This window comes from Equus quagga, chromosome 20 (genome assembly GCF_021613505.1).
Source record: "Equus quagga isolate Etosha38 chromosome 20, UCLA_HA_Equagga_1.0, whole genome shotgun sequence".
Lineage (NCBI taxonomy): Eukaryota > Metazoa > Chordata > Mammalia > Perissodactyla > Equidae > Equus > Equus quagga.
Window position 1 is genome coordinate 1483049 of NC_060286.1, and position 21523 is coordinate 1504571.

Sequence of the window (21523 nt, forward strand, 5' to 3'; positions counted from 1 at the left end):
GTGAGTGCTGGTTTCTTTGTTGCATTTCAATGAGATGTTAATCTCTTTAAATTCGAGATTCTTAAACCTACTCTACGGCCTCATTTAGGGTCTCTTGACGGATTTTAGGGGCTCTATGAACTGCAAAATTTATGCAGACAATTTTGGGGGTAAGTGTGAAAGTGCACAGAGTGGGGCATAGTTTTATCAAATTTTCAGAGATTTGGGACCCAGGAAAGGTTAAAAACCTCTAGCATCTGGTGCACGCGGTAAATCTTTCTCACTGGGATAAGGTTTCCAAGTTGCACACACACAAACCTTGGTTAGTGGTCCATGGCTTTCACACCCAAGAGCAAAGTGTTCCTGACTCTTCGCTGAGACAACAGAAATGTCTCTCTGTTTAGAGCCAAAACACACAGGGGAAAGGACCCTGGCAGAAGCAGAAAGGACCCAGAACCCAGGCCCCTGCTCTGCCCCATATTAGCTGTACCCACCACCTAAGATTCTTGAGATTCTTAATTTATAAATCAGATGCTGGAGTATATGCGAAACGAATTTACAAATCGCAAAACATGTGGCTAGCGGCATTTATGAAAATAAATGCTGATGGGTTGCCACATGCTAGTTATAATTAAACAACTACGGAAATAATTATAATTATGTGAATATTTGCATATTTTCTTCAGCCATATACTTAAAAGGAAAATGAACACAGTTTGGGTTGCTGACCAATGTTAGGCATGTCCGTGTTTCATTATCTCATTTAATCATTGAAACAACCTATGGCTTATATACATAGTTTATATACCTCCTCTTCCCCCCTTTTTGTTTACATTTGAAGAAAGAGAGGCAGAGAGGTTAAGTGAACGGCCCACAGCCACTCAGCTAACAAACACCAGATTTCACTTCCTGAGAAGGGCCCTGCTTTAAAGAGGGGATATTAGAAAAAGAGCAAGTTATGTTCATATTTAGGTAAATTTAATTCCTGTGGCACTTGTGTATTCTGTGCAAAAGTAGAAGAGTTTGAAATAGAGCAGCCACGTTTGGGATGCTCAGTTTTCTCAACTTCATATACCCTTTTCTGGAAAATTGTCTTTAACCCATTCACTTGTTCCACAATTCAGGTTCACAAGCATCTTAACAGAAATTTATACACATAATTCCTTACTAGCGGCATCTATGTTTCAACTAATTAGGCAGCCTTAGAAGGGAAAGAACACCTCTGCCCTCCACTCTGGCAACCCCTTCCATAACCCACTGTAGGAAGAACTATGATCCTTGGCCGCTAACAGATGGCAAAACTGAGATCCCCCACCCCAATGGTTAAATATGTCACCCAAGGTGAGTTAGCAAAAGCTTAGCTCTTTTTTTGTCTATACGACCAAATCATGGAGCTGATGAAGGCAAAACAGATTTATTTTGCTGTTTCCTGCATTTCAGGTACAATAAAGGAATGACCACAAGCTCGGGGCCACTTTCTTTTAAATGCTTTCTCATGCCTTTAGCCTTGGTCTATGGGTTTGTTCAATAGATAGTTCTCCTATTTTCTTTCTCTTTAGCATAAAGTCCATAATACCAAACCCTACACTCCATAGTTTGGGGAAGCTCCAGAGAGCAGGCAGACATCTGTTCTTGATCTTTAATTATGTTGTAATTATGGCTTGAGAACCAGGATCACAGAAAATGAGTTGCTGGAGGGCAAAGCCCAAAAGCAAAAGCAAAAAAGTATGGGTCACAGTAGGCACTGTGCTCCAAAAAATTAGGAATGATGGTATGTTTCTGTGCGGGACTCAGATTGCTGGGCTGGAGTAATAGATGAAAACATCTTCTCAGTAACATTTTGACTTAAACGAGGGGGAATTGATGAAATGATTTCTGAAAGTGCAGTGGTCAGTGTGGTGTGATTTTTAAAAAATAGCCTTGAAGTCAGATAGCCTGGTTTTAGGTATAGCTAAACCTGTGTATGAACTTGGATATGTAACTTTATTCCTGGGGGCTGCCATTTCTTCATGAGCTATATGGGCTATATGATCTCTAAACTTTAGATGTCAACAAGTTTTTCTGTAAATGACCAGATAGCACATATTTTAGGCTTTGTGAGCCACATGCTGCCTCTGTCATAATTCCTTCTTCCTCTCCTTTCCCCTCCTCCCCCTCTCTTGCTCCCACCTCCTCCCACTTTTTTTTTTTATTGAGGTTAACATTGGTTTATAACATTATATAAATTTCAGGTGTACATCATTATATTTCAATTTCTGTGTAGATTACATCATGTTCACCACCCAAAGACTAATTACAATCCATCACCATACACATATGCCCAGTCACTTCTTTCACCCACTTCCATCCCCACTTCCCCTCTGGTAACCACCAATCTAATCTCTGTATCTATTTGTTTGTTTGTGGTAGTTGTTGTTCTTATCATCTATTTACAAGTGAGATCATACGGTATTTGACTTTCTCCCTCTGACTTATTTCACTTAGCATAATACCCTCAACATCCATCCATATTGTCAAAAATGGCAAGATTTCATCTTTTTCATGGCTGAATAGTATTCCAATGTGTATATACACCACATCTTTATCCATTCATCCCTTAATGGGCACCTAGGTTACTTCTAAGTCTTGGCTATTGTGAATAAGGCTGTGATGAACGTAGGGGTGCATATGTCTCTACGCCTTTGTGTTTTCATGATCTTTGGATAAATACCCAGCAGTAGGGTAGCTGGATCATATGACAGTTCTATTCTTAATTTTTTGAGGAATCTCCCTACTGTTTTCCATAGTGGCTCTACCAGTTTACACTCCCACCAGCAGTATATGAGGGTTCCCTTCTCTCCACATCCTCTCCAACACTTGTTATGTCTTGTCTTGTTAATTATAGCCATTCTGACAGGCATGAGGTGGTCTCTCACTGTAGTTTTGATTTGCATTTCCCTAATAATCAGTGATGTTGAGCATCTTTTCATATGCCTGTTGGCCATCTGTATATCTTCTTTGGAAAAATGTCTGTTCAGATCTTTTGCCCGTTTTTAAATTGGGTTGTTAGTTTGCTGTTGTTGAGATATATGAGTTCTTTATATATTTTGGATATTAACCCCTTAACAGATATATGGTTTGCAAATAACTTCTTCCAATTTTTAGGTTGTCTTTTCATCTTGTTGATGGTTTCCTTTGCTGTGCAGAAGCTTTTTAGTTTGATGTAGTCCCATTTGCTTATTTTGTCTTTTGTTGCCTTGCCTGGTCAGATATGGCACTTGAAAATATGCTGCTAAGGCCAATGTCAAAGAGCGTACTGCCTGTGTTTTCCTCTACAAGTTTCATGGTTTCAGGTCTTACATTCTAGTCTTTAATCCATTTTGAGTTGATTTTTGTGCATGGTGTAAGATAACGGTCTACTTTCATTCTTTTTCATGTGGCTGTCCAGTTTTCCCAACACCATTTATTGAAGAGACTCTCCTTTCTCCATCGTATGCTCTTGGCTCCCTTGTCAAAGATTAGCTGTCCCTCCTCCCACTTCTACAGCTGTTTACAGATGCACAAACCATTTGTATTAGTTTGTCATGGCTGCTGTAACAAAATACCACATACCGTGTGGCAAAACGACATAAATTTATTGTCTCGCAGTTCTGGAGGCCAGGAGTTGGAGACCAAGGTGTCAGCAGGGTTGGTTCCTTTTGAGGGCTGTGAGGGAGAAGCTGTCCTGTACCTTTCTCCAGCAGGAACAAGCTTCTGCTGGTTTGCCAGCAAACTTCGGCATTCCTTGGCTTGTTGAGGCTTCACCCTGATCTCTGCCTTCATCTTGCCATGGCGTGCTCCCTGTATGTCTGTGTCCAAATTTCTCATTTTTGTAAGGACACCAGTCATATTGGGTTAGGAGTCCATCCTACTCCAGTATGACCCCATCCTAATTAATTACATCTATTTTCAAATAAGGTCATATTCTGCGTTACTGGGGCTGAAGACTTCAATATATGAATTTCGAGGGGACACAATTCAGCTCATGAGACCATTCTTAGCTTGTAGACCATACAAAACAGGTTGTGGGCAATAGTTTGCTGATCCCTTTAATAAGGCCCCTGTTTATTCTAAAATCCTATAATTTTTCTATTCTCTATGACTTTAAATTGTCTCCTATGATATTTATTCATTTAACAAAATTTTTTTGAGCATCTGCATGTGCTAGGCACTGTTCTAGACACTGAGACATAGCAGTGAAAAACTGATAAAAGTCCTTGTCGTCCTGGGTGTCACAGTCTAGGTGGAAAGGCAGATCACCAACAAAATGAATATGAACAATCTATAGCATGTTAGATGGCAATAGGTACTGAGAATAAAAATTAAGTGGCAAAGAGAGACAGAGAAGGGCTGAATTTTAACCAGGTGGTCATGGAATGCTTCACAGAAAAGGGGGAATTTGAGCAGAGACCTGAAGGAGACGAGGGAGCCAGGCACAGATATGTGCGGAAACTGTTTTGTCAAAAGGAAAAGCAACATAAACTGTGACATGGAAGTAGGCCTGGGGTGTTCAGGAAACAGCAAGGAGGCCAGTGTGCTTGAGTGGGGTGAGCTGAGCCGGGGAGAGTATCTGGGGATGAGGTTAGAGAGGTGGGGGAAGGGCGAAGCTAGCCCATGTCAGGCCTGGGGTGAGGCGAGGGAGGCCACGCGGGAGGTGAGGGGGTACTCAAGCTCAGGGCATGTAGCGCAGGTGGCCGCTGAGAGCCAGGTCATGCTCCCTTGGTGCCTCACTCACCTCGCGACCTTGGAAAGGGCTTTGGTTTCGACTCCAAGGGAGTCAGGAAGCCTCCGGAGAGAGTTTTCAGCAGAGAAGTGGCTCACTCTGGCTGCTATGTTTAGGGCAAGGAGAGCATAAAGGAGACCAATTAGAAGACTATTGAAATAACTTCCAGAGTAAAATGGTGAGAGGATTCTGACCTGGTAACTTGGCAAGAGTCAGGCCCCCCCCAAACACTTATCCGGCATAGACCTCGTGGGCCTGGAGTTGTCTTCTCTTTTTGTTATCACTCAACATCCTTTGGAGGTCATCTGCGTGTTAGATTGTGCATTAGGTACTGGGATCCCCATAATGAACAAGAAATGGTGTTTGCCTCAAAGAATTCATCATTTTTTTCCTTCTTTACTTTCTTCCTTCCTTCTTTCCCTATCTCCTTCCCTCCTTCTTTAAATATCTTGAAATCTAAAACAAAAACCAAAACCCTGCCTCAAAGCTTATCTCCTAGGGAATTCATCACCCATACTTTACTAGGTTTTCTGGTCCAGGCACTCCATTCTCATTCTACTCAGAGTGGCATATAAATGGTAGTGAATATCAAGGAAGGACTTAGGAAATCAGCCATGTTTTATTACGACTTCTCGTGGGAATACTACATCTCCCTTTCAATCATGGGACCAGGAACTTTTAGGTCCAGAAGGGTCAATTCCCTCATTTTACAGATGAGGAGACCGAGAGCCAGAGAAATCAACCCACAGTTACACACCTCCTGAGAGGCAGAGTGTGGCACATTGTATTTTTCAAAGCCGGCTGCAACAATGTCTTTCATCCCACATGCGCTTGAATGTGACTTTGGCACCCTTCCTATTGAAAGATGGGGGTCTGTGTTTCTTCCCCTCAAATCTGGCCATATTAGTTTCCTGTTGCTGCTGTAACAACTTGCCACAAACCTGACGGCTTGAAACAGCACAAATCTATTATCTTACAGTTCTGGGCATCAGAATTCCAAAATGAGTCTTACTAGGCTAACATCAAAGTGTTGGTGGGGCTGCATTCCTTCTGGAAGCTCTAGAGAGAATCTGTTTTCTTGCCTTTTTCCGCTTTTAGAGGCTGCCGGCATTCCTTGGCTCCTGGTTGCATCACTCTGTCCTCTGCTTCTGCATCACATCTGCTTCTCCAACTCTGACCCTTCTACCTCCTTGTTATACGGACACTCGTGATTACGCTGGGCCCACCCAGATAATCCAAGATGATCTCCCCATCTCAAGGTCCTTGATCACATCTCCAAAGTCCCTTTTGCCAGGTAAGGTATCATAGTCACAGGTCTCAGGATTAGGACATGGACATCTTTATGGGGTTATTATTCTGCCTACTATCCTAGGTAAGCTCATGAGTACAGTGGAATTGAGCTGTGTAACTTCCAAGACTAGGCCATGCAAGTGATAGTGCTTTCAACTCATTTTCTTGGATCACTTGCATTTAGAACCCAATTGCCATTGCCATGCTGTGAGGAGGCCCAAACAAACCCAAGCAGAGAGGCTGCATGGAGAGGCCATGTGTAGGTGTTCTGGCCGGCAGCCAGCTGTGGCCTCAACTGACAGCCAGCATCAGCCACCACCCATGTGAAGGAAGACACCTCCAGATGATTCCAGTCCCCAGCGGTTGCATTACCCTCAGCTTTCAAGTCTTCCCACCTGAGAACTCAAGTCTCATGGAGAAGAAACAAGTACCCCCACTATGCCCTGTTCAAATTCCTGATCCACAGAGAATGTGAGAAGTAATTAAATGATCGTTTCTATGTTAAGCCACTAAGTTTTGGGATAATTTGTTACGCAGCCATAGGTAACTGATACAAAGGGCCTTAACCGAGGTCTTCAGTTTCTCAGTCTCAGTGCTTTTGCCACCCCAAATATTAACTCTCAGCCAGGTAAGCAAACCAGTGAGCAAGAGTCATTTATTGAGCACCTATTTGGAGCAATGTCCTTTGGGAAATTTCAAGGTCTATAAATCTTGCTCTTTGTCTTCAGAGAACACTCCCTAATCTGGTGGGAAAGATGTACAGCATCTGTCAGGAGTGGAGTTAGGAGGCTGGTGCACTGGTCCTGGGGAGAAACGGTGAGATCCTGAACCCTGGGCATGGCACTGGAAAAGGAGAGAAACTAGAGTCTGAGGATTTTTCTGAGGGTTAGTTGACAAGAATTTCCAGGTGAGAGATGAACAGAAAGAGGAGGTAAGGACAACTCCGTTGTTCCTATGTGTTAATGCAGATAAGAAATCTATGGGAAAACCCAGATTTGAGAAGCCTTTCTGGTACATAAATTCAGTGTCCAGTCATCAATGAGGCTAGTTTATGTTCTTGAAAGCATTTTCACCATTAAATAATGCTTAGTTCCCAATGATGGAGCATTTAGAGAACCGGGGGGGGGGAGGTCACCTTAAGAGGTACTACTGTCCATGCAAGGAACTGGAATTCCTGCCACCCATTACTGCAAGCATACCGGTCTTCAGTACATCTGTCTTGCATAAACTCATTGCATTTGTTCATCACAGTAAATCATAGAAAGATAGGTAGAATGGGTGGTTTTGTCACTGTTTTGCTACTAAGAACACATTCCAAATGGGGAAGTGACAAGGCCCTGTTCCTTCCCCGTGTGCTACCTCTCCAACAGAAGGGTGTCTCTCGTCTCAGGGGAGAAGCAACCAAGAACCTTCCATTCTCTGGTGAGTTTCAAGGCATTTTTGTTTGGACCTCAGAGATTTAAGCAAACAAGAATTTGCTACCCTGAGCATGTTCTATTTTATTTCAGTAATGGATGACTTTTACAATGGGCTGCGAAGTTTCCTTCTGCATACTCAGAGACATAGTAGTTCTTGCTCTATTTGGGAAACTCAGATTATAGCCAAGGAATGCTCCATTTTCATCAGCGTCCATAACTCCATGAGGAAGCCCACAGTGATGCGATCTGCAGAAACTGATCTAGGAATTTACTTGAGCCACAAATGAGTTACTTCCACTTTTTATTTTGTTCTTTGTGTGGGCAGAAGTGCTGTGCTAGGACTCTATTGGGAGATAGAAAAGCTGTGACTGGAACAAATCCACGTGAAACGTGTTCAGCTGCTTGAGGAGGAATTTAAAAACATTAATTTTTATGGCCTCAGATGGGATGTACGTAAAAATAAGTATAGCAATGCTCCAATTTAGTTTTATTAAATAACGCTTTTCCTGATTACAAAACTAAAAGAATTTTATATTAAACATTTTAGAAAGTGTGTGAAAGGCACTAAGAAAAAGCAAAATTCCCTTGGGAAGTTTTCACCCAGAGATAACTATTATCACTAGTTTGATGAAAATCCTTTGGTCCTTTTTTTTTGCTAATATACACTTAAAAACCTTTTTTAATGGGGTTTATGCTGCACTTACTGATTTGCAAACTAACTTTTAAAAGTCAACCTTTTTGCTTAATATATCATAAATATCTTCATATTTCATATGTCACATTTTACTCTTGAAGCCAATGTGAGAAATTTTCTATAAGCTGAATATATTTATTACATGAACATTTTATAACATTAACTTCATCTATAATACGTTCATCTTCTCTCTGCTCAAGTATTTATTAATTCAACAAATATTTATTGTAGACCTACTGTAAGTCAAATACTGTTGCCAGCATTGAGGATACCAAGGAAAATAAAACAGACAAAATCATTGCCAGCTTTAAGCTTATATTCAAAAAGGGAAGACAACTGACAGTCAAACAGACAAACATAATATAATATTAGGCAGTGTTAGAATAGTATTTCTCTTCTTGTTTAAGAAAAATGGAAAGAATTACAAAAGTTTTGCATACACGCTTCAATTGGTTCTGATTTGTATATTTACCACAAAATCTAATTTCATAAAAAGAAGCAGCTTCAAATCTTCGTCTGTGGTCTGGAGTTGAGTGTGCTGCGACGGCACCCACAGCTTTCGGGAGTCACAAGCGTGTCAGCCAGCTAGGGCTTCATAAGAAACAGCCCCCAAACAGAGGGCCTTCAATAACGATTGACTGTCATCTCTGTGGTTCTCTGGGTTGACTGGACTCAGCTGGGCGCTCCTTGCTTGGGGTCTTAGCAGTGGCAGTCAGATGGCAGCTGGGGCTACTGACATCTGAAGGCTTGACCGGGCTGGATATCCTAGATGGCTTCTTCCCACCACGTTGGCTCCTCACCTGGATGGCTGAAATTGCTGTGGACAGGCCAGGTATTTCTTTTTCTCCACGCAGCCTCTCAACATGGATAGCTTGGGCTTTGTTGCAGCATGGTGGTCTCCTAGTAGTTGAATTTTTTATACGGCAGCTGGCTTCCCCCAGGGTGAGCTTTCAAAGAACCCAAATACGAGGCTTATTATGACCCGGCCTCAGAAAGCATACAATGTCACTTCTCCCACATTCTATTGATTACATACAGCCCACCTAGATTCAGTAAGGGAAGGGTCTACACAGGGTGTGAATACCAAGAGGCATGGCTCATTGCGGGACTATCTTTGGAGACTAGCCACCAAAATGAAGAAAGTAGCTTAAACTAAACAGAATTGCATTATACTCTGGAAATATCAAAGATTACTCCACAGAGCGCACACCAGATGAAGGGCCTTCCCCAATCGATTTCAAAGCCGCAGCCTGCTAGTTCTCTGGGTCAGTTAATGCTGGCAGCGAACAGAAATGCAGACAGAGCCATTCTGTTCAAACAGTGTGACTTTTTGCATGGAGTTGGTAGATCTAGGGGTCCTTTTTTGGAGGAAACAGGACTCCTACCACTGAGAGCCAGGAAAGTAGAATTCATTTCTTTTCTTCAGAAGGACCAAAGTGTATCTGAACGCCCAGCTCCCCTCTGCTCAGCACATCAGGTATGTTGTCCTTGGCTACTCTGTCACATAGGCTCGTGGCAGAGGCCCTGGCTAAGGTTTGGACCAGGTGCTAGGCTACAAGGGTACTTACTCACTTTGTTTTTGTAAGAACCTATGAAGCAACTGTTAGTCCTATTTTACAGATAAGAAAACTGAGGCCTAGAAACTTTCAACAGTTTGCCCCGGTTACACAGCGACTCAGGCCCGGTGGTCTCACGCCAGAGCTCATGCCTGTCCCACCACACTGTCAGCCTGGAGCAAGCACTTGGCTTCTCTGGGTTGCAGTTTTTTGTCTGTAAAACAGAACTCACACCCCTCCCTCACAGGCTTGCACTAAGAAATGAGTGTCTGCCCAGCTTTGCCACTTACAAGCTATGTAACCCTGGGCAAATTTCTTAATCTTTCTGAGCACTGATTTCCTTATTTAACAAATGAGTACGTTCTTATGAAGAGTCCATGGGATAATGCAGATAATGTGCAGTGTCTGGCATAAGGGGTTTAATAAATGGTATTAATTGGTATTAATATTATTATTGCTTACATTGTAGCACAGCTTCAAAGTTCTTAACTTGACCCTAAGACCCTCGTAAGTCTCCTGCTGAAATTGGTGTTATTTTGTCTGATCTTTCTGTTCCCACCCAGGAAACCGCTGCACATTTGGGCAGAGGAGCATAAAAACCATGGGTAGTTAGTCACATTGCCGCTACAGATGTCCCTGCTTTGGCTGAGGACAGAAGACAGCAGCCAGTATTCACAGAGGACTGCAGATGGTCTCCTTGAACTCGCATGAGAGGGGCCATTATCGACACAGTGTGGGTGCTGCAGACGCTTCTGTTCAGAACGGAATGCTGCAGAGTGCGCATGCATTCTCCCGACCCTTATTGAATACCTACTCTGTGCTGAGTTGCCTTGGAAATACAAAGATGAATGGGACATGCTCCCTGTCCTCTTGGACCTCAAAATGTAGATGGGGAGATGAAACACATATAATTAACTGTGTGCAGTGTGAGGCCTTAGGTATCGCAGAAACACAAACAGTGGTTGATCTCAGAGGGAGAAATTTTATCAGAGAGGTTTGGGGGGAGACTAGGAAGACTTCTTGGAGGAAGTGGTATCTTATCAGGACTTAAAATGAAATCCCTTCAATAAGCAGAGACGGGGCAGGGCAAAGATCACTCAAGGTGGAAGGAATGACGTGAAGGCAGATATGGTGTAAGGTGAGGGAGCTGCCTAATTAGAGTGGGTGTGTGTGTGGCAGGTACTGCTGACTGGCTGGCCCACCTACATCCACAGCCCTGCCTCCCCTAGTCACCTTCCACTGTGGGACACCCTTCTGATGGTTGAGTCATAAGCAGACTTGGGATTCTGGGAAACCATTCACTTTATCCATAAAAGCAAGACAGGCTCAATTAGCATGTACTTTCTTTCAACTTTTGCCCTCTGCTGTCTCTTCTTTCTCCTACTTGGAATGTGGGTGAGATGCCTGGAAGTGCATCTTGAGGTCATGAGGTGACAAGCGAAAGGTGAAAAGCCATACGATGGGATGGTAGAACACAGAGACAGAAGGAGCTTGAGACTGTCATGAGTACTTGTACCAGCCCGGAACTGCAGACCTATTAATTTCTTTTTTTTTTTAAAGATTTTACTTTTTTCCTTTTTCTCCCCAAAGCCCCCTGGTACATAGTTGTATATTCTTCGTTGTGGGTCCTTCTAGTTGTGGCATGTGGGACACTGCCTCACTGTAGTTTGATGAGCAGTGCCACGTCCGCGCCCAGGATTCGAACCAACAAAACACTGGGCCGCCTGCGGCGGAGCGCGCAAACTTAACCTCTCGGCCACGGGGCCAGCCCCGCTATTAATTTCCTTTTTTTTTTTTTTTAAGATTTTACTTTTACTTTTTCTTCTTAAAGCCCCCCAGTACATAGTTGTATATTTTTAGCTACAGGTCCTTCCAGTTGTGGCATGTGGGATGCCGCCTCAGCATGGCCTGACGAGCAGTGCCATGTCCACGCCCAGCCTCCGAACCAGCGAAACCTTGGGCCGCTGAAGCAGAGTGCGCGAACTTAACCACTCGGCCACAGGGCAGCCCCCTTAATTTCTGATTATGTGAGGAAAACAACTGTCTATTTGTTTAAGCCAGGATACATCGGATGTTCTGTTACTTTCAGCCAAATTTATTCCTGATTGATACAGGGGGCAATGGTGACCCATGGGATGTGAGGCCAAAAAATGAGTGGGATTCATATTTTGAAGGGTCAAGAGTCCATTTAGAGACTGACCGTTCCTTACGTAGCAGGCAGTGAGGAGCCAGTGAGGGTCGGTGAGTAGTAACGGTACCGAAGCTGGGCCTCAGGGAGATTTGGCAGCAAGAAAAGAGAGAGCGCTTGGGGTCAAAGGAACCATTCAAGAAACCATTCTAATACTTGCTGTACAAAGTGGGATCTCCCCGTCCTAATCTCTACCACAAATTTAACAAATATATTTGTATAATTTGATATACACTATGGACACTTTCTCAAATTATGTAAGGTATACTTATATAAAACTGTGCTGTATTATTAATTTGCAACATACAACCTAAAGAAAATTTCATTTTGCTCTGGGGAGGCAGCTTCAAAACTAGACCCCTAAACCTCCTTTGCAACCAGACTATGACCACCCCCCACACCCACTTCGTTCCTGTTTAAAAATTGAAGAGCCACCCCTCTAACATAGGAAAGTAGCAATAAACAATGAAGGGAGTTAAGGGGTGTGAGAAGCATTTTACAGGAAGATTTAAGAGGTCTTTCGAACCAAGGAGCAGGACGAATGAGGGGTGACTCCAAGATAAAGCCTATGTTGTTAGAAGTTCAGGAGAGAAGTATGCAGAAGCAGCAGGTTTGAGGGCAGAGTGGTGGCAGATGGTGGGTTCCTCAGGCTGTTGACTGTCGGGGATGAACATTTTAAGAAGAATCCACATCAGATGAGACCACTCCAGTCTGCAAGTAAAAGAGGGACTCTGATTGGAACATGGTGCCCATGAGGGTCTTCCTAGGTCAACTCTACTCCATCACACTCCCCACCTATGATGGCTAATTTTGTGTCAACTTGGCTGGACCACAAGGTGCCCAGACATTTGGTCAAACATTACTGTGGGTTTGTATGTGAGGATGTTTCCAGATGAAATTAACAGTTGAATTGATAGACTGAGTAAAGCAGATTGCCCTCCCCGGTGGGGGTGGGTCCCATTCAATCAGTTGAAGGCTTGAATACAACAAAAATGCTGACTCTCCCAGGAGTAAGAGGGAACTCCTCCTGCTTGAATGCCTTTGAGTTGGGACATCAGTTTTTCTCCTGCCTTTGGCCTTGATCTGAAATATTGGCTCTTCCTGGGTCTCAAGCCTGCTAACGTTCAGACTGAACTATGCTGTAGGCTCTGCTGGGGCTCCAGCTGGCCAGCCGCAGATCTTTTGACTTGTAGCTTCCATAATTGTGTGAGCTGTAATTCCTTATAATAAATTCCTTTTTACATTGAGTTCTGTTTCTCTGGAGAACTCTAACTAAAACACCACCCCATCTCTACTTGCTCCTTATCCAATCCCCCTCTTTGTCCAGCTGGCCCCCAGTTGGGTTCCTCTGTCTCTAGCTTTGACATCTCTGTCTACTGATTCTCTGCTCCATGACTTGTGACACCCTACTTGCATAGCCCACTGGAACTGCCTCTCAGTCAATCTCTCCCTTCCACCCTGACCTCCTAGCATGTAGCCTGGTTGGAGAGTTATAAACATCAGCAAGACACTCTTGAGAATCTCAGAATGCATCCATTTTACAAACATTTATTGTGTCTACTACTTCCTAAGCTTTGTGTCAATGAATACAAATACATTATGGTTAATCCCAGCCCTCATGACATTTGATAAAAGGGAGAGATAGACAAACTAACAATGGCAGAGGCATGCTGGGGAAATGTCGGCACAGTGGGGCTTGGAGGGATGTCTGGGAAGGCTTCACAGTGGAGAGGACCAGTATGAGCACAAGTGAGCAAGAGCGTCCCAGACAGGGGAGAAAACATGTGACAAATGTGTCTCCATGCCTAGTGCATTCTGCCATCATGCTGCTGTGGCTGTAGTCAGGGAGGGGTGTGTGTAATTAAGTGGATGAATGAAGTCCAAAATGTAATCTACAATTTACTTGCACAATTTACTTAACCTCTCTGAGTCTCCTTTGCTTCTCTGTAAAATGTGGATTATGTCCTGGGATTGTTACAAGGATTAAATGAGATCCTGAATGTAAAGTGATGAACACAATGCCAGGCACAGTGAGTGCTCAATAGCTCTGGTTATCTAGTAGGTCACAGGCCAGGATTAGATCGGCATTTTACAACGACTGCACTTGTGTGCACGAGGGGATCAAGACAGCAAGTCCAGATGGGAGCCAATTGCAATAGTCTAGGCCAGAGACAGGGAAGCCCACAGTGGACACAGGTGGTGGCTGGAGGAAGATGGGCCCATAAATCTTTGGTCAGTCTTAACCATTTCTTAAGAAAAGAGGAAAAAGCTCTCATATTCAGCTGGTGTAGTAAATTGTAAATTCAATGCTATGAAAGAACAGCAGCAAATAGCAGGCTGGAAGAATGCTCAGATGGAGTATGGAATCAGCCCTGACGATATTGACATCTCCCTAATTTTGGAGGGTGGACAAGCCTCACTGAAGGCACAACGTCTAGACTTTTCCATGGGATTCTATCACGCTGTGGCAAGTTTTAAGGAGGCTGAGCATTTAATCATGCATAACAAGTATTTATTATTTACTATGTGCAAAGCATTTTTAAAAGTGTTATAATCTTTAGTATAAGATCCAAGTTAGTTCAAAAAGATTGTGCTTATGCTAAAGAAGTCTGGAAAAAAAGAAAAAGGGCATATAATTGTTTTATCTGAACACATAAAAGCAACTGAATTTACAAACAACTCTGTAAATTAAACTGCTGGTTCTTTAAAAATGGTTTGGTGCCCAAAACAAAAGAAAAACTCAAATTTTTATCAAAGAATTTGTAAAGGAACCCAAACTATCCAACATGGTTCTGTGGTTCCCTGCTGAGATGTTTTGGCGGGAGAAATAAAGACAAACTCTAGAGCTGTCTGTTTACTTCAGGGTGCTTTGGTCTCACCAACACATACAAATTCACATATTCACCAGGGCTTCCCAAAGTCCACTTAATCTGATGTTGAGTGGTGCATTAAAGAAAATCACCGTATAAGCCATGACTACCTTTTATTCACAAACTATCAAGTGTCACATAACTTATCATTAACTTTTACAATTACCCTGAAATATTGGCATTATTATCCCCATCTAGCAGAAGGAAAGCCTAAGTGCTCAGAGATTAGTGTTGAGTGGCAAAACTGGCATTAATGCTCAGGTTTGTTGGCTCCTCAACTGCAGGTCTTTCCATTTCACTGGGAGCTTCTTAAACTACCTGTTGGCTCATCTGATTCTTCAAATAGACGTAGAGTTTGGTCTGCCTTCTGGATTTCTTTCTTAACGTTTTCCCTTCAGGATTATAAAAATAATAAACACTCATTGCAGAGAATTTGGAGAAAATAGGAACATATAAAGAAACATGTCTATAATTTTGATCATTATTTCTAGGTTAGATTGCCAAGCTGAAACTTCATTGCCCTTGTTTAAAAAGCAATGCCTTTTCGGGGCTGGCCCCGTGGCCGAGTGGTTAAGTTCGCGCGCTCTGCTGCAGGCGGCCCAGTGTTTCGTCGGTTCGAATCCTGGGCGCGGACATGGCACTGCTCGTCAGACCACGCTGAGGCAGCGTCCCACATGCCACAACTAGAGGAACCCACAACGAAGAATACACAACTATGTACCGGGGGGCTTTGGGGAGAAAAAGGAAAAAATAAAATCTTTAAAAAAAAAAAAAAAAAAGCAATGCCTTTTCTTATGCCTTGATTTAAAAGGGAATGGGATGGTGTGGTTTTTGCCAATTTTTAGGTATATAGAATGAATAAACAAGTGCTGTGGTGAGGAGAGGGTTTCCTTTTTTCTAAGGGAGAGTGAGAAATGAACAAGGTGGAACCAGACTCTCACACACGGCAAGAAGGATGCTCTTCTGTGGTCTTCAGAGCACAAGGCTCACACATTTCAGGGACCCTTGTGTGTTCCGTTCAAGTTTCCACAAGCAGATCTCAATCCACTGCCACCGCTTTCTACCAGTGGTTAGGGAGAGTATGTGTATTAGTTATATGCCAAAGATGCAACAATTTTCATCTTGTTTCAGTGTAAAAGAGGGGGAAGAAAGCCAGGCAGGATATGAAAAGCACATGAAGAGTGGTTGCCAAGAATGCCCAGTGCCCTTGTCTACCCCTGTGCTGATCAGGTGTATTTAATTCTGAGATCAACCGTGAGCGTGGTAGACAGCTACCCCCCTCCTCCATCAAGGATCTCATAACATCTACCTTCACGCTGAGCCTCGGAGGCAGCTCTGCCCTGTGCTAACCTTCTACATCAAGTGTTGCAAACTTCTGCATATTTTGCCTGTCTTAATAGTACTTTTAAATGTTTGCATTTTAAATGTTTAAATGTTTTAAAACTGAGAAATTTCACACAAAAATCTTAATTTTTCACTTCACTTGTCAAATTGGAAGACTAGCAATGCTGGGGCTGAATTCTTACTTGGAAGTAACCAGATGGGGTGGCGGCCTCTTGGAGATGTGGTGGCCACGGCTCCTCTGCTTCCTATGACACTGAGGCCACAGGTCAGCCTATGTTTCTCCATGCTTTAGCAGTGCTGTGTTTCTTACAGTAGAGACGCATTCCTCTGTGCTTACATCTCTATTTAAGGTGAGAGAATGAAAACAAAACATAACAGAGTCAATAGTGCCTTCCTAGAAAAATCCATCCCGCTTCATGCCTCAGGTGTCTGCATGGTTCTTTGCATGCTTCCGTGTTTGCTGCTTTCAGCAGCCTCATCCCTTTCACAGATTTGAGCTGCAAGGCTAGTCCTGGGTTCTAATTTCCTCTCTGCCCCAAGGCACTGTGACCTTGAGCACGTCACTCTGCAGTCAACCTTAGTCCCCTCCTCTGTAAAGTGAGGCTGTTGCTCTCAACCCTTCAGCTCTGACATTCTGTGACCTCGTGAGCTTTCTTGGTCCGGGTAAGACAGATGGGTCTCCTTTTCCCTCTGGCCTCTTTTTCCTGAAAGCATCCCAGGGTTAGGCAGGCAACTCAGTTCCCAGCAGGTGATGCCAGCTGAAGAAGGAGAAAGAGCAGAAAAAGGATGGGAAATGAGAAGAGGAAAAAAGCAACCGAGGAGAAACAGCCCAGAGATGAGCAGAGGGAGGGGAAGGAGAAAGAGGATCAAAAACTTCATTTAAAACACTCAAGAATGAAATAACATGATTGGAAACTTTTTATACTTTAAAGAAAACTACTCTAAATTTTAAAAAACAATAAATACTGGGGCCAGCCCCGTGGCGCAGTGGTTAAGTTCGCAAGTTCCACTTCTCGGCGCCCCAGGGTTCACCGGTTCCGATCCGGGTTCGGACATGGCACCGCATGGCAAAAGCCATGCTGTAGCAGGCGTCCCACATATAAAGTAGAGGCAGATGGGCAGGCATGTGAGCTCAGGGCCAGTCTTCCTTAGCAAAAAGAGGAGCATTGGCCGTAGTTAGCTCAGGGCTGATCTTCCTCAAAAAAAAAAAAAAAAAAATCCAATAAATACTACTTATAGAAAATTGGAAAATTCTGAAAACTAAAAAAATAAAGAACAATCAACTACAATTGCACCTCTTAAGGTCAAGGACTGCTGAACTCTAGGAAATGGTCTTCCTACATTTTTTTTGCATTCTTTTTGTAGTTGCTATTATATAAAAATCTCATTTAATTTGAAAACAAAAACACTGTAAAGTAAAATATTTAGAATTGTCTTATCAAAGTTAAAACTAGATCTACTGGTATACTTTTGTTTGATTTGTTTATTTTTTAGGCAACACTTTCAGCAAAATACAAAACTAAAGAAAGTTGAATAAAATCTTTCATTTTCCATTAGCTTTTCAATTTACCAGTGTAGTGTCAGGGTTTTGACATCATTGCTCTGACATATGGGCTTTATTATAAAATGTTTAAAATAAGACGAATTTGTGGAGTCTTAATAAAGGGATAACTTCCTGCATTCTGACTTTCGGGTCTTAAGAGCATTTTCCTACAATCTTTTCTCTCCTTTTTTTTTTTCTTTTTTTTTCCTTGAGTATTTTCCTACCGTCTCTCTTCTTTCTTTTTTAAGCGGGCTTTCCTCTGGCAGGGGTTGGGGTGTCATTCCAGAGGCCAAGCATTCCTTATATCTATTACTTCATTTCAATTATAACATCATAAACTGTTGGTGATAAAACCTCCTTAAAACTGATGATTCTACCAGTTTTTGTGACATAGCCTAGAGACTGTCACGAGTCAGGTATAGATTCACAAAGGAAAGGTAAAAGATGTGATTTAAAATGTTTGTAAAAGTGAAAGAATAACCTCCTTGCTGAGAGAAGCTGGGAGAGCCTGTCTCCAGCGGTACTTGTGCGAGTAAGTGCCCTCCGAGAACGCAGGCCCTGAGCCCAGCTGGAAAGGAGAGGCTGCCCCTGTGGATACAGGGGCCCTTGTTTGTAGGTCAGTTTACCTGATCTGCAGCTCTCCAATCTTATCAGAATTGAACTACCTGGCTTATTTGATTTCTGCTTTGTTGTTACCCAAGCTGGCCTTTCTTTTTTCTTTCTTTTTTTTTTTTTTTTAAACTGAGAATGTCTAAAGCCTGGGGCAAACTTCTGGGTGTTCTCAAGACTTAAGTGCCACTGCTTAACAAGTTAAAGATCCCCCAGGCTGCAGTGTAAGGATGATAAGGTAACCACTCAGCCATTGGAGATGCTCCCTTGTCCTTTCCCAAAACAAGGCCCGAGAACACAGAATGCATCGAACAACTTAGGGAAACCCCCGCTGTGGAGAGCCAGAGGTGAGGGTTAAATTTTTAAGGTTGGAGAAAGTTCTCATTGCAATAATTTATCTTGGAGAACAAGAGTTTATTTTTCATTTCTCAAGAGCTTAACATTTCCTCGTAGGAAAAATGCTTTAAGGGATATGCTATACCCAGGAAAACACTTCCTAACAGCATGTTTTTGTGGATCAGTTCAAGCTAAAACCTCTTCTCAACGATAAAAACCATTCCCAGCGTGAGGGGAATCCCTTCGGAGCTGGCTGTCCCCAGAGTGGAGGAGAGCTGCCCCTGAGAGGTGTTTCAGAATCAAAGTGAAGGGGTCTCCACAATATGCACTCTGCGCCCTGAGGAACAGGATCTGCACTTCAGTGCAAGATGCTTGGGGCTTAGCATTTGGAACTCAGAGCAGAGAGCACTAGAGAAGACGGGATTCAATTGAGTGGTACTGAGCATCATTTTTACATTTGGTTTTAGTTAAACTTATTAGAAAAGGAAGAAAAAGAGGGGGCCAGCACAGTGGTGTAGTGGTTAAATTCTCACGCTCCGCTTCAGTGGTCTGGGGTTTGCAGGTTCAGACCCCGGCGCGGACCTACGTGCCGCTCATCAAGCCACACTGTGGAGGCAACCCTATAGAAAATGGAGGGGGACAGGCACAGATGTTAGCTCAGGGCCACTCTTCCTCAAGCAAAAAGAGGAAGATTGGCCACAGCTGTTAGTTCAGGCCCAATCTTCTTCACTAAAAAAAAAAGGAAAAGAAAGAAAAAGAGGACGGAGAGGAGGAAAAGTAGAAGGAATACCCTTTTTAGAAAACATGGTCAGAAAGTAAGATACACTTAAAATATTTGTATCCTAGTGAAATAAAAATTTACCTCTTAAAGTCCTAATTCCGCTCCCCTCCCAAAGTCTCAAATTATAAGCAGGTTGACTCAGGTTCAGATGATGGAGTTTTGGTAGACTTATTCTCTAAGTAAAAGATGGTTACTTTAGCCAGAATTCTCTCTCTTTCAGAATTAGGCGTGCTGAACCCTTTTTGATTTTGTAGTGTTCAAATTTTAAATGAAAAACTTTTTTCTAGTGAAACTCACTATTCGTCATTGAAATATTGGTGAGAGGCAAAATGCTCTGTGCAAAAACATTTGAAAATGAAACACTCCCAGCGCATAATCCTTCCTCTGCACGGCAAGATTTTCAAATAAGTGAAAAAAAGAAAAACACACGTGAGATCTTGCCCAGGAGAGGAAGGTCTGTGCCCAGGAGTCTCCTGGCCGCAGCGCTGACATTTGACACCCCTCTGCACCCCGCACGCAGCTGGGGCCAGACTCTGCATGTCTCCCACCGTGTTCTTGGCCTCTCACGCATCCCTCTGGCCCAGCGCCCCGGTGCCTTACGGGCCTCCCCCACTGCAGAGGCTTCAGCAGGGCCGAGGCTGAGATGGCGTCCTTGCCACTGTCCCATCGGTGTTCAAGAGCAGTGATCAGAAGGCAGTTCATCGATGACTTCCAGAGAGGCCGCTGGCTGAGTCTGTGGAGATTTTCTATGCATGTGTAACCAGCTTCTTTGAATTTGTAAATAGCCGTAATTAATTAAATCCTGGCCTCGGTGCTTGGGGAGAGTTCTTTGCGTGAGGGAACAGCACTAAAGCTGTTGTTGTGGCTTCTGTGGTGCGGTCGCTATGGAAGCATTCGGGTGTGGTGAGAGATTAGGCTGCGCGAAGCCCTCGTACATTGCCAGAGAGAATTATCCTTTGATGTACACTGGGGTCTAAATTGTTTTCTTTCCTTTGATACATTTAAAATTAAGATTCCGTGTTAATCTCCAATTAATTCCAAGATCAAGCTTCTATTTTAGCTCCTGGAATGAGAGACGTTGGAATGCTTTTGGGGAAGGGAAGCCAGAATAAAATATTTCCCAATTACATTAAATACCTTGTGGGTATGGTCATTAGGCATTGCCATATTAAGTGTGGGATTTTAAATCAGAATGTCATGATTTTAAATTAGAAGTCATTTTAAGTCAAAAACGGAGCACTTAGGACAATAGTGTTCCACATTTAAATGGTTCTACAAAAGAAAGGAAGGCTAGAAACTGCTATCAAAAAGGCAAGTTCAAAGTAAGAAAATAGAGAATCATGAGTTGTGAAACATAAAAGGATTAAATACTAAGACTGGAAACTCAGTAGAGAAGAGGTAAAATGCCCACCAGCTGGGAACTGTGGAGATGGGAGAAAGAGAGAAGGAAACCTGCGGTTGACCAGAGCTCTTTCTAAACCGCAATCTGCCCAGAAAACCAAGCTCCACTCATGTGGGGTTCCTTACAGGCCTTGACAGAGGGTCAAAGGACAGCCGACCTGGACGGGGTCTCGGCAAAAGTGTAAGGCTGGTTGGGACTTAATGAGTCACCTTGTTAAACCTCCCAGCAATCTCATTCCAGGTGCTTGCATCTGAGCCCAGAAGGAAGGCAATTCTTCCTAGTAAGGAAACAAACCCCTCCTGGTGACTTTGTAGCTATCTCTGGGGATAGATCTTGGAGTAAAGCATAGTAGTGACTACCAAATGATGCCTGTGATTCGGCAAGCGTTTGTCACCAATTTGTGGGAGAGTCATGATGTAAAATACTCTGACCCTTTATCTTCATAAACACAGGAACACTTGTCAGACCATGAGTCTGAGATGTTGTTTAGGGGGAAAAAGTTGTCACCGTTCCTACAGAGCCCAACCTTGTAATACAGCCCTTCTACTCTATCTCAAGAAAAGAGTGAACTTGCATTTTTTTGTCATAGTTTTCTGTTTACTGTCATTTCTCCTGCAAGTTGGGTGAAAGCAGATGATTTCCTGTTTCTCTCTCCCACCCCTAATTAGGGGCCTGAAGCCCATGTGATAGCATCTTGAAGGGTGCTTTACCAGTTCCAGTGGGTGGGGCCAGCGGAGTAGGGTGGGGGCACTTGTCTGCATCAGTTCTGAGG

General features: G+C 43.2%; 1 long non-coding RNA gene across 2 annotated transcripts; it reads right to left on the reverse strand.

Annotated features, from left to right (window-relative positions):
- Window positions 1-11829: 11829 nt before the first annotated feature.
- Window positions 11830-20161, reverse strand: LOC124231100 (uncharacterized). Of its 2 annotated transcripts, none has more exons than XR_006886378.1 (3): window positions 19950-20161; window positions 16263-16421; window positions 11830-12577 (listed from the first exon to the last, which is right to left on the reverse strand). It is a non-coding gene; the product is annotated as an uncharacterized LOC124231100 (long non-coding RNA). The 2 variants fall into 2 exon arrangements; XR_006886379.1 differs by lacking the exon at window positions 19950-20161 and adding an exon at window positions 19431-19756.
- Between the last annotated feature and the right edge of the window lie 1362 nt (window positions 20162-21523).